We start from the raw sequence: 13,297 nt of genomic DNA on the forward strand, positions 1-13,297 counted from the left end.
CTTTTTACAATGAGAGACAAGGTGGGTGAGGTAACGCATGGGAGACCTCTGCGACATCGCGGTCGTCGCGCACGCCTTTCGCCTCCTGACGTGCCCGGACGCCGTGGTAATGAATATCGCGACGACCGCCCTGCGCGCTGCCACCGCGAAGCGAATCGGCAGAGCTCCCTCTGACCAAGATGTGGCCACCTTCCTGAGCGGCTCCCTGGATGGTGAGTTCACCTGGGACAGGAGCGACATCGCCTCGCTGTGGACCCGCGCCCGCAACGCCACGCGCCGACTGGGAAAGCGACTGGGCTGCCGATGGGTGTGGAGCGAGGAACGGCAGGAGCTAGGAGTCCTGGTGCCACATATCGGGACGGAGGGCAACACCGTCGTCAACCCCGGAGCCAGAGGCATGCTGGAGAGGTCGCTGAAGGCTGCCATCCGCGCGCTCTACGTGGACACCCTGAAGAAAAAGCCGGACCAGGGCAAGGCTTTCGAGGTCACTAGCAAGTGGGACTCCAGCAACCACTTCCTCCCCTCAGGCAGCTTCATCCGTTTCGCCGACTGGCGGTTCATACACCGCGCCCGGCTGAACTGTGTCCCCCTCAGGGGAGCCATTCGCCACGGGAACCCGGACAAACGCTGCCGGAGGTGTGGATACACCATGGAGACCTTGCCCCACATCCTGTGCAGCTGCAGGCCCCACAGCAGAGCCTGGCAGCTGTGCCACAACGCTGTCCAGGACCGCCTGGTGAAGGCCATCGCCCCGCACCTGGGAGAGATCGCTGTCAATCGTGCCATCCCCGGCACCGACAGCCTGCTGCGCCCGGACATCGTCGTCACGGATGAGGACCGGAAAAAGATCATCCTCATCGACGTGACAATCCCGTTTGAGAATAGGACCATGGCCTTCCGCCAAGCCCGAGCCCGCAAACTCGAAAAGTACGCTCCCCTGGCTGACACCCTGCGAGCAAAGGGCTATGAGGTCCACACCGACGCTCTGATCGTTGGGGCCTTGGGCGCCTGGGACCCCCTTAATGAACGCATGCTGCGGACCTGTGGGGTGGGCCGTCGCTATGCGCGGCTCATGAGATGCCTAATGGTCTTGGACGCTATTCGGTGGTCCAGAGACATTTACACAGAGCACGTCACCGGCCACCGTCAATACCAAGAGTGAGCCGGTGTGACTTCGCACACCCATAAGGGAGAAGAAACCAGTTAACCCCCCCTGTTGGACTTTATCCCCTGAGCCCTGAACCAACCAAACTGAACTCTGACCTGTGAGGGTCATCCTATCATCATTACCCAGTCCGCTCATTTATTCATGCCCACGACTATCCATAACCTGTTTGTATGAGTGATGTACCCTCACTGCTTGCTGGCTGTACCTTGAACTCACCCACCGTATACCCCGCATTGGGGACATGACAGACTGTGTATATGTATATGCCGTCCAATACCAAAGTGCTAACATCCCCCTACAACCTGTATGCTACCCCCAATGACACAATAACTGATGCTTCAAACACTTTGTATCGTTTATTTTTAAATATTCTCTAATAAACTTTAAATCTGATCTTTTATTGGACCAACGTCTGTTGGTGAGAGAGACGGGCTTTCAAGCTACACAGAGCTCTTCCTTAGGTCTGGGAAAGGTACTCAGAGCATCACAGCTAAACACAAGGTTGAATAGATAGTTTAACATAAGTAGGTAGCACATATTCCAAGGGACCATTCAAGGTGAAGTGGTTTAACAACACCTTTGTGGTCAAAGGACAAAAAGTGGGGTTAGTGGGTTACCAATTGCTGTAATAAGACATAAATCCAATGTGTTTATTAAGACCATGATTTTTAGTGACTAGCAAAGTTATGAATTTAAGCTCTCACACTTAAAGGAAATCTGCAAAACAGTTTCAAAAGTTGAGGATGAGGATTGATAGTGCAGATATAGAGTGATCACTTTGGGAAAAGTGTTCACCCACAGGTGATATGGTGTTTTTGTTTTTTATCATTGTGTGTGAGTTCATTCAAGAGCATAGTGATTGTCTGGTTTCACCCACACAGTTATTGAGGCATTTAATGCACTGGATGAGGTATACCACATGTTGAGATAGGCATGTGTAGCACCCATGGATCTTGAAAGGGGGATGTTGATCATTGACTTTGACTACATCCCCACCCATTGACACTGTTGGGTGGGGATGTAGGCACCCCAGCCCATTACCTCCTGTGCAGGTGGCAGGTCCCTAGCCACAGGGTCACTGACACTTCTGTCTCTGGCCTGGCCATGAGGGAAGGAGTGGCAGCTGCTGGGTCTCTGCTCACAGCTGGCCGAAGTGGGGTGGTCCTGGGATTCTTGGCTCTCTCCCTTTGTTGCACCCCTAGGGACAAGGAGGAGGGGGGGAGGAGTCAAAGAAGGGTGCTGGCCTTTGAGATGTGGTTGAATTTCATTTATCATAGCATCTTTTATCAAAAATTAGGGAGCAGTCATGGAAAATTTAGTAACCTGTGACTTTTACTAAAATTTATCATGGTTGTCGCATGATTTTCTATACAAAATACTGTGACAAATATGCAGCCCTACTTATAAGAAACTAAAAATATGGCCTTATAATGGCAAGTGTTGGCCAAACTTAACTGTAGCCAGTGTTATCCGCTTCGCCTATTATATGCGTGACACATGGCCATAAAGGGTTAAACATCCTACAAAATAAATGACTCACATTCAACCCTTACAGACATGTTGGGAGCTAATGTTTGTGGGTTTTGTGTATTTACATGCGTATGGGTAGTGGTCAATAATATAATCAACAGTACCTCAGATCAGCTTATGCTTCATCAGGGGAAGTTTGAGTCGCAAGATGAGATCCCAGTTAAGCTGGTACACCCTGGATATGATATTGGACATTGGACTATAACCTATTAACTAAACTCTAAAGGAACTCTTTGAAACTACAAAGCTCACCATCTCAGCTATGTATCTGAACCTCAAGAATTGAACTCATGTCTGATGTATATTGATCTTTTAACCATACTCTCTCCATTTTATTTTTAATAAATTTTAGTTTAGTTAATAAGAATTGGCTGTAGCATGTATTTGGGTAAGATCTGGAATAGTCATTAGCCTGGCTGATCCTTTAAGATTGGTAGAACCTTTTCTTTCGTATGATATAAGATTTTCAGAAGTCTTCATCATATTTGACTTGAGTATGTGGCTGGAGGCTTGAGGCTGGGTTACTTCAAGGAAACTGTTGTTTGGACTTTGAGTAACCAGTAAGGTAATAAAGAAGCTGATTTATGCTGGCTTGGTAAATCTAAGTATTGACTTATCCACCAGCTTTGGGGTTTGCCCCATGCTTTGCAGTTCACCCTAATTAGGTAACTTCAGCTGGCCCCCACTGGGACCCCGATCACAATATTTCAATGGGGAAAACTATTGCCCCAATCCTACAAACGTTTAGGGCTTGTCTTCACTGCAGAATTAACAAAAGTGATAATTTGAGTGTTGCCCCTCACTTGAATCCCATCCACACACAAAATCCTTTAGCTCTAGTGTGGTGGTGCTTCTAACTCAAGTTGGCTGGCCCATCAAGGGGCACTGGCCATAGGTCAAGGGAGTGCAATTCATCTGCTGCTAACATGACCAGTCTTCAGTGTGGAAAGAGGCTAGTGCTACCTGAATGCATTAGTCTTCCACTGCCTTCCCACATTTCCCCTCCATGTGCCCAGAAAGGACAGACACGTTCTCCCACAATTCACATGGAAAGAATTCATAGACTGGCTAAGCTTACTGCAGCACAAAGAACAGTGGGTCATGCACTCAGAAGTCTTAGTGCCATACACAAGCATGTGTAGTGCCCTGTGGACACAGCAGCTTGAATGTTCTTTGCAGTATGTCCACTCTCACTAGGCTAACTTGAGAGAAGTAACTTGAGTGAACCCTGGAGGGAAGACATAGAATTCAGCACATGCCTAAGGGTAAGTTTTTGCAGAATCAGAGACTAAAGAGCTCTGATTTTATTGTATTGTGACAAGCACCTTATTACAGTTGGAGGTAATATCTTCTTATTCCTGTAATGTGATTTAACAAGGAACAGATCTTATGGTAAACTTTTAGGCTGTGATACTGCAATTGGGTCTGCCTCGTAGGGTCACTTTGCACCTAATTGCAGAGTCTCAATTGAAGTCAGTAGGGCTGTGTGCGGGTGCAAGTAGCCTCTATGTGAATCAATTGCAGGATTAGGGCCTTAGTTTGCACTTCTCTATAGCACTTGGTATGTTTCACAAACTTAAAAACCATTCCTATTTTCTCATGTATATTGCTATTTACCTTAGAAATGATCCAGTAATCTCCCTCCACATTACTATGACTTCACCAATTTAGCAATTGTATGTCTTCAGCCTATGACAATGGATGATTTTCATTTGTTAAAACAATCTAGTTCAAGTAAAGCTTCCTCATGTTTAATGGTAATGTTAGATAAAAAAATTGCAATGTGCCAGGGCTACTATGCATACTTTAGAAAGGCAGAATATTAATAGCCCACCAGATGTGTCTAGACAATTAAATAGCATTTTTAAGATGCCAAACATTTTTAATAACCAATCTGAAGAGTCTGTAATGTAAGATTTATTAAAGTTTAATTCTGAGAGGTGATGAGTCTATGAAATGCTATATGGATTATAAAGTGGGAGTTAGCCAGTTTTCTCATAGGGCAATCATTCACATCTAAAAATATATTTGCAATAAATGTAAATCCATATATTTAAATATATTGCAAGTTATAATATAAATCCAAACCTGCCCTACAGCCTTTCACTGTTTATAGATTGTTTTTTGTACTATGATATAACTGGCCCTGGGCAATTACCAAATGCCATTGTTTATGAGATATTTTGAATACTATAACTTGCACAGCAAGTCAAGTAAAGGCTAGACTTAGTTTACTGTCAGCTCATAGTAAGGGATAGTACATCTGCACCACGCAGGAGCAGATCAGTAAAGGAACTGTGACTTCATCACAATTTACTCCTTGACTGCCCCTTATTTCTGGAGGAAAGCAATCTGCTACTGGCTGTAATGAGTACCACCAAGGTTCTCAACTGTTTACACACTAGTATTCCCTTCCTACCTTGCCAGAACACATCTTCCTACCTCTCCATTTAAGATGGGAAAGGCTCAGCTCTACTGCCTGCTGCATTGGGGAGAAGCCAAAATTACAGCTATTCCTCATTCTATTCTTGTCTGGGCACTCCCTTCCCCTAGCTATTAGGGAAGAACAGCCAGTTTTTCAGAGCCTTGGTTGGAAATGCTGCAGAAGGCTTTCAGTGGAATACGGCTGTTCAAGACAGGTAATTAGCCTATTAAGTTTAGTCTCTAGAAAGTGTGTACTGATTTTGTTTTATATGTAACCCTTCTATTTCCTTTATCCTTATTCACTATCTCTTAAATCTTGATCTGTGATAATAAATAAATATATATACACACATACACACACACACACACCTCTACCCCAATATAACATGGTCCTCAGGAGCCAAAAAAATCTCACCATGTTATAGGTGAGGCTGCGTTATATTTGGGTAAGGAGAGGAACCGCTCCCCGCCCCAACTCACCTCCGCCTGAGCACGCCACAGCCGCCCCACTTCTCCCTCCCAGGCTTGCTGTGCCAATCAGCTGTTTGGCGCAGCAAGCCTGGGAGGGAGGGAGAAGCGGAGTGAGGGTGTGCTCGTGGGAGGAGGCGGCAGAGCAGAGGTGAAGTGAGCTGGGGCAGGGAGCGGTTCCTTCCCTCCCCCGCCTTACTTGTGTGCTACTCCTGCCCCAGCTCACCTCCGCTCTGCCTCCTCCCACGAGCGTGCTGCAGTTTGGCTTCTCCTCCCTCCGAGGCTTGCCGCGCCAAACGGCTGGTGGTCTCAGGGAGCTAACATCCATTTAAGCACATCTGTGTCTCTTTCTCATTGGGGGTGGGTGAACAAAGTGAATCCAATCCTGGGCACACTAAGAACAGTCACATCTTGTTAGTATTCTGTAGTTATTTATATTGTGGTAGTGCCTAGGAACCCCACTCATGGACCATTGTATTGTGTTATACATGCAGCTTTGTAAACACTGAACAGTATTCCTATTCTCTCTGCTGTCCCACATGATTTTATGATTCGTATATACAACACATGGCTATTATAGATGTTGACAGTGCTTTTTCTTCTTCTATTAGCAATGTTTTAGGGCTCAATCCAGCACCCATTATTCCATGACAAAACTGACCTTGACTTCATTGGAAATGAAGTGCAAATAAAAACTGATTTCTTCTAGTGGAGCCACAATTGCACGGAAGGTGATTTTTTTTAAAATTGGGGTGCTTCTTATATGTCAGTAATCACATTTTTATTTTAATGTTACATTCATACTTTTACTTTCAGTTTAATATACACATAGTAAATTATTCACTTTGTCACTGCACTTAAATTACTAAATTGTAATTTAGTTGCTTATTAGTGAGAGTAATTGTCAATATCTTGCCAAATAGCCTTTGTCTACTAGAAATGAGACTTGCATAAATTATTGCTGGTAGTCAATGTACCAGAATAATTTATGCTATAAATGAGCACCATGCTATGGCTAGTAGTGTTTAGGCAGCTGTAAAGTGCCTTTTGTGTAATTAGGAAGCACATTTTTATGTAATTAAGAAAACTGATGAGAGTTAAATATTGAGGGAATGGTATTGGAAGCACACACTGTAGCATAATATTTATCTGACACCTGGATAATTTTTATATACTAATGTGTTTTTTCTTTAGGTATGGTTTTATAATGTAATTGGAATCTATATTTTAACCTGTTAAATGCTAGAGAAACACACTTCTCAACAGTAACCAGAGGAAGCTTGTTAGAGCTGGTCAAAAAATGGGAGGGGAGAAAAAAAACGCACATACACAAATCACAATTTTAAAGTGTTTCTATTTTGCAGGGTTTGAAATGGATTTTTCTTCCCTTTTTGATTTTTTTGAAAACAAACATTTGTGTATGCCTCCTTCCTTCCCCCTCTTTGCCACTGAGGGAATAAAATTTATGATGCCCAATATTGGGTTTTTTAATTCTGTAGCTTTTCCATAGTTGAGGAAGTTTTGAAAAGTTATAGACTACAGAGTGGCAAAAGGGAAAATGGGAAATAAAGAAAAAATGAAAAAAGTGGGGGAAAAAAACCTTTAAATATTATTCACTCTACTACATTCAGTGACAAAAAGGAAAAAAGAGGAAGGCATCTATGTTTCAAATATCAAAATATTCAGGCTAAAAAAAAAACCCTACAGAATATATTGAAACCCCAAAAGCTTCTTATGAAACCTATTGATGGGGGGGGGGAGGAGGGGGGGAAGCTATTTCTTTAATCAGAAGAAGGCTTTGAATTAAAATTTTTGTATCAGCTGAAATTTGTGCTTAGGCAGGTATTTCACACACATTGGGGGGGGGGGGGGAGTAAATATTGATGGGGACTCCTGCCTGGGGAGTCTCCTTTTCACTTGCACTTTCACACCAGTAGCTGGAATCCTGCAGCAATCACCTGCCCAGAGTTCCTGCTCTCAGCTTTTCTTTGCTTACTGTTTTCCAGTGGCGGGTGGGGGGGAAGAGAAAGAGTAGGTCCCAGGTCAACACTACTTTTGTAGAGGGAAGACTGGTGCTTAACACCAACCAGTTCCTCATCATTGACCCTATTGCTTGCCCATCTGTGATGGGGTTGGGACTCACCACTGCAGCACCTCCCACTGGTTGCTCTGGAAATTAGCTCAGTCCACAGGAAGTACCCTCTGCTGGTGGTATCCCATCCATCATCTGTTCCTCACTGGTGTCTGGACTCATATTGCTCCTGCTTAACAGTGTCCTTCTTCAGGCCATTGCCCTCTGGTAGTGCCTCTTAGTCCATCCTCACCCCCTTCTGTGTGTGTGTGGGGGGGTTAACAGCAGTCTCTTAACACCCCAGCAACACTGGGCAACCACACTCTAAAGTTTAACCCCTTGTATCAGGGGTCTGGTACAGTCCACTACAGCCACGTCCAATGGCTGGATGTCTATACAAGGGGGCAGGGGGGACAACCCAGGCCCACCCTCTACACTAGGTCCCAACCCAGGGACCTTTGGCAGCAGCCATCCTACCCTCCTTCTCTCCCCTTGTGCGTCTCTCTCCCTAGGCTGCTTCCCCTTCGCACTGGCTAGGCCCTTCCCTCAGGGCCTGCAGCCTGGCAGGTAGTAGGCTAGAGTTCCCTTCAGCTCCCCCAAGCCTGCCCTGCCCCAGGTACTAGTCTCCTCACACAGGAAACAGACCTTCACCCTGTGAAGGCCTGGGATAGACTCCTTGCACTGCTCCTGGGCAACCTTTATATAGGGCCGAGCCTAGCCCTGATTGGCTCTCAGTAGGCCCTTCCCTGATTGGCTGCCATCCTGCACAGATGCTCTGGCCTACTCTAGCCCCCTCTAGCATGGGGGTGGGGCAGCCACCAGACTCCACTGCCATATCATCAGTGGGCCCTTCTTAACTGACTCCCGACTGGGCAAGGCCTCTGTGCAGCCAACCAGCACTGTTGAGGTCTTCGAGACAATCCAAGCTACAGCACAGATCAAACAATGATACACACTGTCGAGGAGTGCCCGCTAACCAAATTCAGCAGTGGGCTTTGAAAGCTGCATTTGGCCACTAAGAACACTATTGCTTGGCTTAAATAAATAAATACTGCTCTTTACAAAGTGACATTTCAGCCTCTTAACTGAAACAGACCCAAGCAGGAGCCCATACAGATTTCCTTCTGGAGAAGCCAAGATACCGCTTATACCAACTGCACAGCCAGGCATGAGTTTCCAGGAGAGGATGAGATTTGAGTTCTGCTCTTAGGTTTTTCTACTAACTGGTAATAATATTTTTGTGTAGTTCAGAACTATTATTAATGACTAAGATCTTGTATCTGTATGCTAGGAAACAGATAACTATAATTTCCTAAATTTTATAAATGGAGTACCTGAGAGAGTGCCCAAGGTCATTCCAGGCAGAGGTGGGAGAAGAAACAAGGTTGCTAATGTGACAGAGCCACATCTGCTGTATCACACTGCTTTTAAAATGAATGTGCCAAATCTATATGCTGAAACCCATTGCTCTCACCACTAGACAACACGCTGCTGCTCCCTGAGCTAAGAATAAGAACCCAAGTAACCAGGTAAACTTTGGCAGTCATGGGATGTTGGCTGTGTCCCCTTCTAATGATTCTCCCTCCACACAGAGGACAACTGCCTACTTCTACTATATACTAGAAGCTTAAATGAAAGAGATGAAGCTGAAGGTCCTTGGTACAAAACCATGCAGGGAAAATCGTAACAAGGACTGTTCTAGTTCATATACACAAATTTACAGAACTAAGATTCTACAGACAGGACATGCCATAGTTATGCTTAATTTCCCAGTGTTTGACTTTGCAAGGTTTTAAGTGTAGATTTTAGTTAAATAAAATAAATAAATAAAGCCTCCTCCCCCTCTCCCTTAAAATTGCAGTTATTGGGTAATACAGGTTTCAGAGTAGCAGCTGTTAGTCTGTATCCGCAAAAAGAACAGGAGTACTCGTGGCACCTTTGAGACTAACACATTTATTTGAGCATAAGCTTTCATGGGCATCTGATGAAGTGGGCTGTAGCCCACAAAAACGTTTATTGGAGCATAAGTTAAGTCTCTAAGGTGCCACAAGTACTCCTGTTCTACCTGCAAGACAAGCAGCTAATGAATTTCAGAGCCTTTCCTCTAGAGGGCTCCAGTTGAAAGCTCAGTAGGGATTACTGCTACCCTGGAGATAAACAGAGGACCTCCCGCCCTGGAGCTGTGAAGGCTAGCAGGGCCGCCCAGAGGATTCCGGGGTCTTCGGCGGCGGGGGGGGCCCTTCCGTTCCGGGACCTGCCGCCGAAGTGCCCCAAAGACGTGCAGCGGGGCCCCCCCCGCCGAATTACCACTGAAGCTGGACCGCCGCCGAAGTGCAGCCCGGTCTTCGGCAGTAATTTGGCGGAGGGAGGCCCCTGCCGCGGGTCTTCGGGGCACTTCAGCGGTGGGTCCCGGAAAGGAAGGGCCCCCCGCCACCGAATTACCGCCGAAGACCGGGCTGCACTTCGGCGGCGGGTCCCGCTCCATCTTCGGCGGTAATTCGCCAGCGGGGGGATCCTTCCGCCCCGGAGCGGAAGGACCCCCCGCCGGCGAAGACCGGGAGCAGAAGAAGCTCCTGCGCCCGGCCCCGCAAGAGTTTTCCGGGCCCCCCAGAGCGCGTGAAGGACCCCGCTCCAGGGGCCCCGAAAAACTCTGGTGGGGGCCCCTGTGGGGCTCGGGGCCTGGGGCAAATTGCCCCTCTTGGCCCCCCCTCTGGGCAGCCCTGAAGGTTAGTGCCCTTTTGCTAGTGCTAGCTTTACACTCTTTTTAAAGATGAAATGCATGGTTACACTCACTCACATGGTTTTATAGCTGCACAAAACTCACCACCTGTGCCTTATCTGCTCTGGCACCGGCTTAGTGGGGCAGGCAGCAGGGGGCACCGCCTCTCTGCCCCGCTCTGACTTCTCCTCTTTGCTCTGCCACCCATTCTCTCTTAAGGCACAACTCTTCCCCCCAACTGGGGGCTGCTTTGCCAGAACGCCTCCTGTTTGGGGCGCAGGGACGGGGAGGAGAGTGAAGCAGCCTGCTATGGTGAGGCATTCCCAGGAGCCCCGTGCAGCGCTCTTACCGGGAAGAGACACAATTCAGCTGTGCGGGTGGGGTTTGCCCTTTTTCCTTCCCCTTTATGGGCTGATAAACAGCTGGGTGTATAGCGGTGACAGCCCAGGACACCCAGTGGGTTGTTAACCCCCCTCCCCCAGCCAGCAGGTCCCTGGTGTTCCCCCCTCGCCGTAGTTTTCTTTTCTTTGCAAACCTAACAGCTTGATGGTGCGTAGGAGGAAGAATTCCCGGCAGTATTTCCGGGATTAGCTTCAGTCACAGCTCGAGCAACTGAGTCCTGCTGAGGCTGAACTAGTCTTCTCTGGTTTCATAACAACCGAAAGTAAAACCGGACTGGGCGGGCTGTGGGGAGAACGTGATTTGCTGTCATTGGTGGTTCCTCTCCACTGATGCTTTCTCTGCAGACACATTCCCAGACTTGTGAGTATTTTACAAACTTTAGTTTAACAACATTCATCAGGCTTGTGTTTCTTATTTGTTTTTATAGGATTATATCTTAATGTTAGTCAGTGATGAGCTGCCAAAATATTAACAACAGGTTCCCTCCTCCTCACCCTATGAGGGGTCATGCCCCCCCACTCCTGTCCCATCCAACCCTCCCCCATGTTCCTTGACAGCCCCCCCATGCCCTATCCACCCCCTTCCCTGTCCCCTGACTGCCCCTTGCCACCCCATCCAACCCTTTCGCTCATTCCTGATGGCACCCCGGGACCCCTGCCCCATCCAATCACCCCTTCTCTCTGTCCCCTGACTGTCCCTGGAATCCCTACCCCTAACTGCCCCCCACCGCCCCATCCAACCCCTGCTCCTTCCTGACTGCCCCCCAACCCTTGCCCCCATTCAATCCCCCTGTTCCCTGCCCGCTGACCGCTCCAACACTAATCCACCCCCCCAACTCCCCTGTCCTCTATCCAACACACCCTCCCTGCTCCCCTTACCTTGCTGGCTGGAGATGGGGGCCCAGCTGGGCTGGGGCCCAGACGCCGGGGCAGGAGCCGAGCCCCCGCCGCGCCCCCGGGACCCCGGACCGGCAGGGCAGGAGCCCGCGCCGCCCGGACCCCCCCCCCGCACCGGAGCGGACCGGCAGGGCAGGAGCCCGCGCCGCCCGGCCCCCCCCCCCCCGCCCGGCAAGGCAGGTGCCGGCGCCGCGCCGCCCGGACCCCCCCCCCCCCCCCCCCCCCGCACCAGACCGGCAGGGCAGGAGCCCGCGCCGCCCGCCCCCCCCCCACCGCACCGGACCGGACCGGCAGGGCAGGAGCCCGCGCCGCCCGGACCCCCTCCCCCCGCACCGGACCGGACCGGCAGGGCAGGAGCCCGCGCCGCCCGGACCCCCCCCCCCGCACCGGACCGGACCGGCAGGGCAGGAGCCCGCGCCGCCCGGACCCCCCCCCCCCCGCACCGCACCGGACCGGCAGGGCAGGAGCCCGCGCCGCCCGGACCCCCCCCCCCCCCCCGCACCGCACCGGACCGGCAGGGCAGGAGCCCGCGCCCCCCGCCCCCCCCCCCCCCACCGGACCGGCAGGGCAGGAGCCCGCGCCGCCCGGTCCCCCCCCCCGCACCTGACCGGCAGGGCAGGAGCCCGCGCCGCCCGGACCCCCCCCGCACCGGACCGGCAGGGCAGGAGCCCGCGCCGCCCGGACCCCCCCCCCGCACCGGACCGGCAGGGCAGGAGCCCGCGCCGCCCGGCCCCCCCCCCCGCACCCGACCGGCAGGGCTGGAGCCCGCGCCGCCCGGACCCCCCCCCCCGCACCGGACCGGACCGGCAGGGCAGGAGCCCGCGCCGCCCGGACCCCCCGCCGCACCGGACCGGACCGGCAGGGCAGGAGCCCGCGCCGCCCGGACCCCCCCCCCTCACCGGACCTGACCGGCAGGGCAGGAGCCCGCGCCGCCCGGACCCCCCCCCGCACCGGACCGGCAGGGCAGGAGCCCGCGCCGCCCGGACCCCCCCCCCGCACCGGACCGGCAGGGCAGGAGCCCGCGCCGCCCGGACCCCCCCCCCCCGGACCGGGACCGGACCGGACCGGCAGGGCAGGAGCCCGCGCGCCGCCCGGACCCCCCCCCCACCGGACCGGACCGGCAGGGCAGGAGCCCGCGCCGCCCGGACCCCCGCACCGGACCGGCAGGACCCCTCCGCCGCCGCCGCCGCCCGGACCCCCGACCGGTAGGAGCCCCGCCGCGCGCCAGGAGCCGAGCCAGGCCACGCTGCGGAGCCGCCCTTCCCCTCCCCAGCTTACCTGCTGCTTGTTCAGGCTTCCCCCGAACAAGCAGGACAGGGGGAGGAGCAGGAGAGCTTGAGCCAGAGCTTTTGTTAAATTTAGCAGCCCTCATAGAACTGGTTGTCCTGGAACAAGGTTCTAAAAGGGCTGCTAAATTTAACAACGGGATCGCCGGAACCGGTGCTTAACTTTTAGGTGTATCTAATCAGTTTCAAGTCCTACATCTGCCTCTGATTGCTCCACCAGTGTTTTATAATCTTGCAGTCACCTTTTCCTATTAAAAAAATTCTCTCGCTAGCTGCTTTGTGAAAGTTATGCAAACAGGGAAAATCAACTGTAGTCATTGAATGTAATTATAC

The 13,297-nt window shown here is 51.1% G+C and overlaps 1 protein-coding gene and 1 long non-coding RNA gene across 5 annotated transcripts in view; one reads left to right on the plus strand and one right to left on the minus strand.

The window, feature by feature from the left end:
• Positions 1 to 1,563: 1,563 nt before the first annotated feature.
• Positions 1,564 to 9,871, minus strand: LOC123371839. The gene is made up of 3 exons (XR_006579953.1): positions 5,817 to 9,871; positions 4,316 to 4,387; positions 1,564 to 2,366 (listed from the first exon to the last, which is right to left on the minus strand). It is a non-coding gene; the product is annotated as an uncharacterized LOC123371839 (long non-coding RNA).
• Positions 9,872 to 10,949: 1,078 nt separating this feature from the next.
• IL15 (interleukin 15) overlaps positions 10,950 to 13,297 on the plus strand; it is a 74,967-nt gene continuing 72,619 nt past the window's right edge. Inside the window, exon 1 of one of the 4 annotated variants that reach the window (XM_045019707.1) lies at positions 10,950 to 11,142. The gene's annotated coding sequence lies outside the window, so the exon portion shown is untranslated. Of the gene's footprint in view, positions 11,143 to 12,791; positions 12,884 to 13,297 lie in introns of those variants that run through there. The other 3 variants (XM_045019708.1, XM_045019698.1, XM_045019699.1) reach the window with 3 other exon arrangements.

This window comes from Mauremys mutica, chromosome 5, assembly GCF_020497125.1.
Source record: "Mauremys mutica isolate MM-2020 ecotype Southern chromosome 5, ASM2049712v1, whole genome shotgun sequence".
Lineage (NCBI taxonomy): Eukaryota > Metazoa > Chordata > Testudines > Geoemydidae > Mauremys > Mauremys mutica.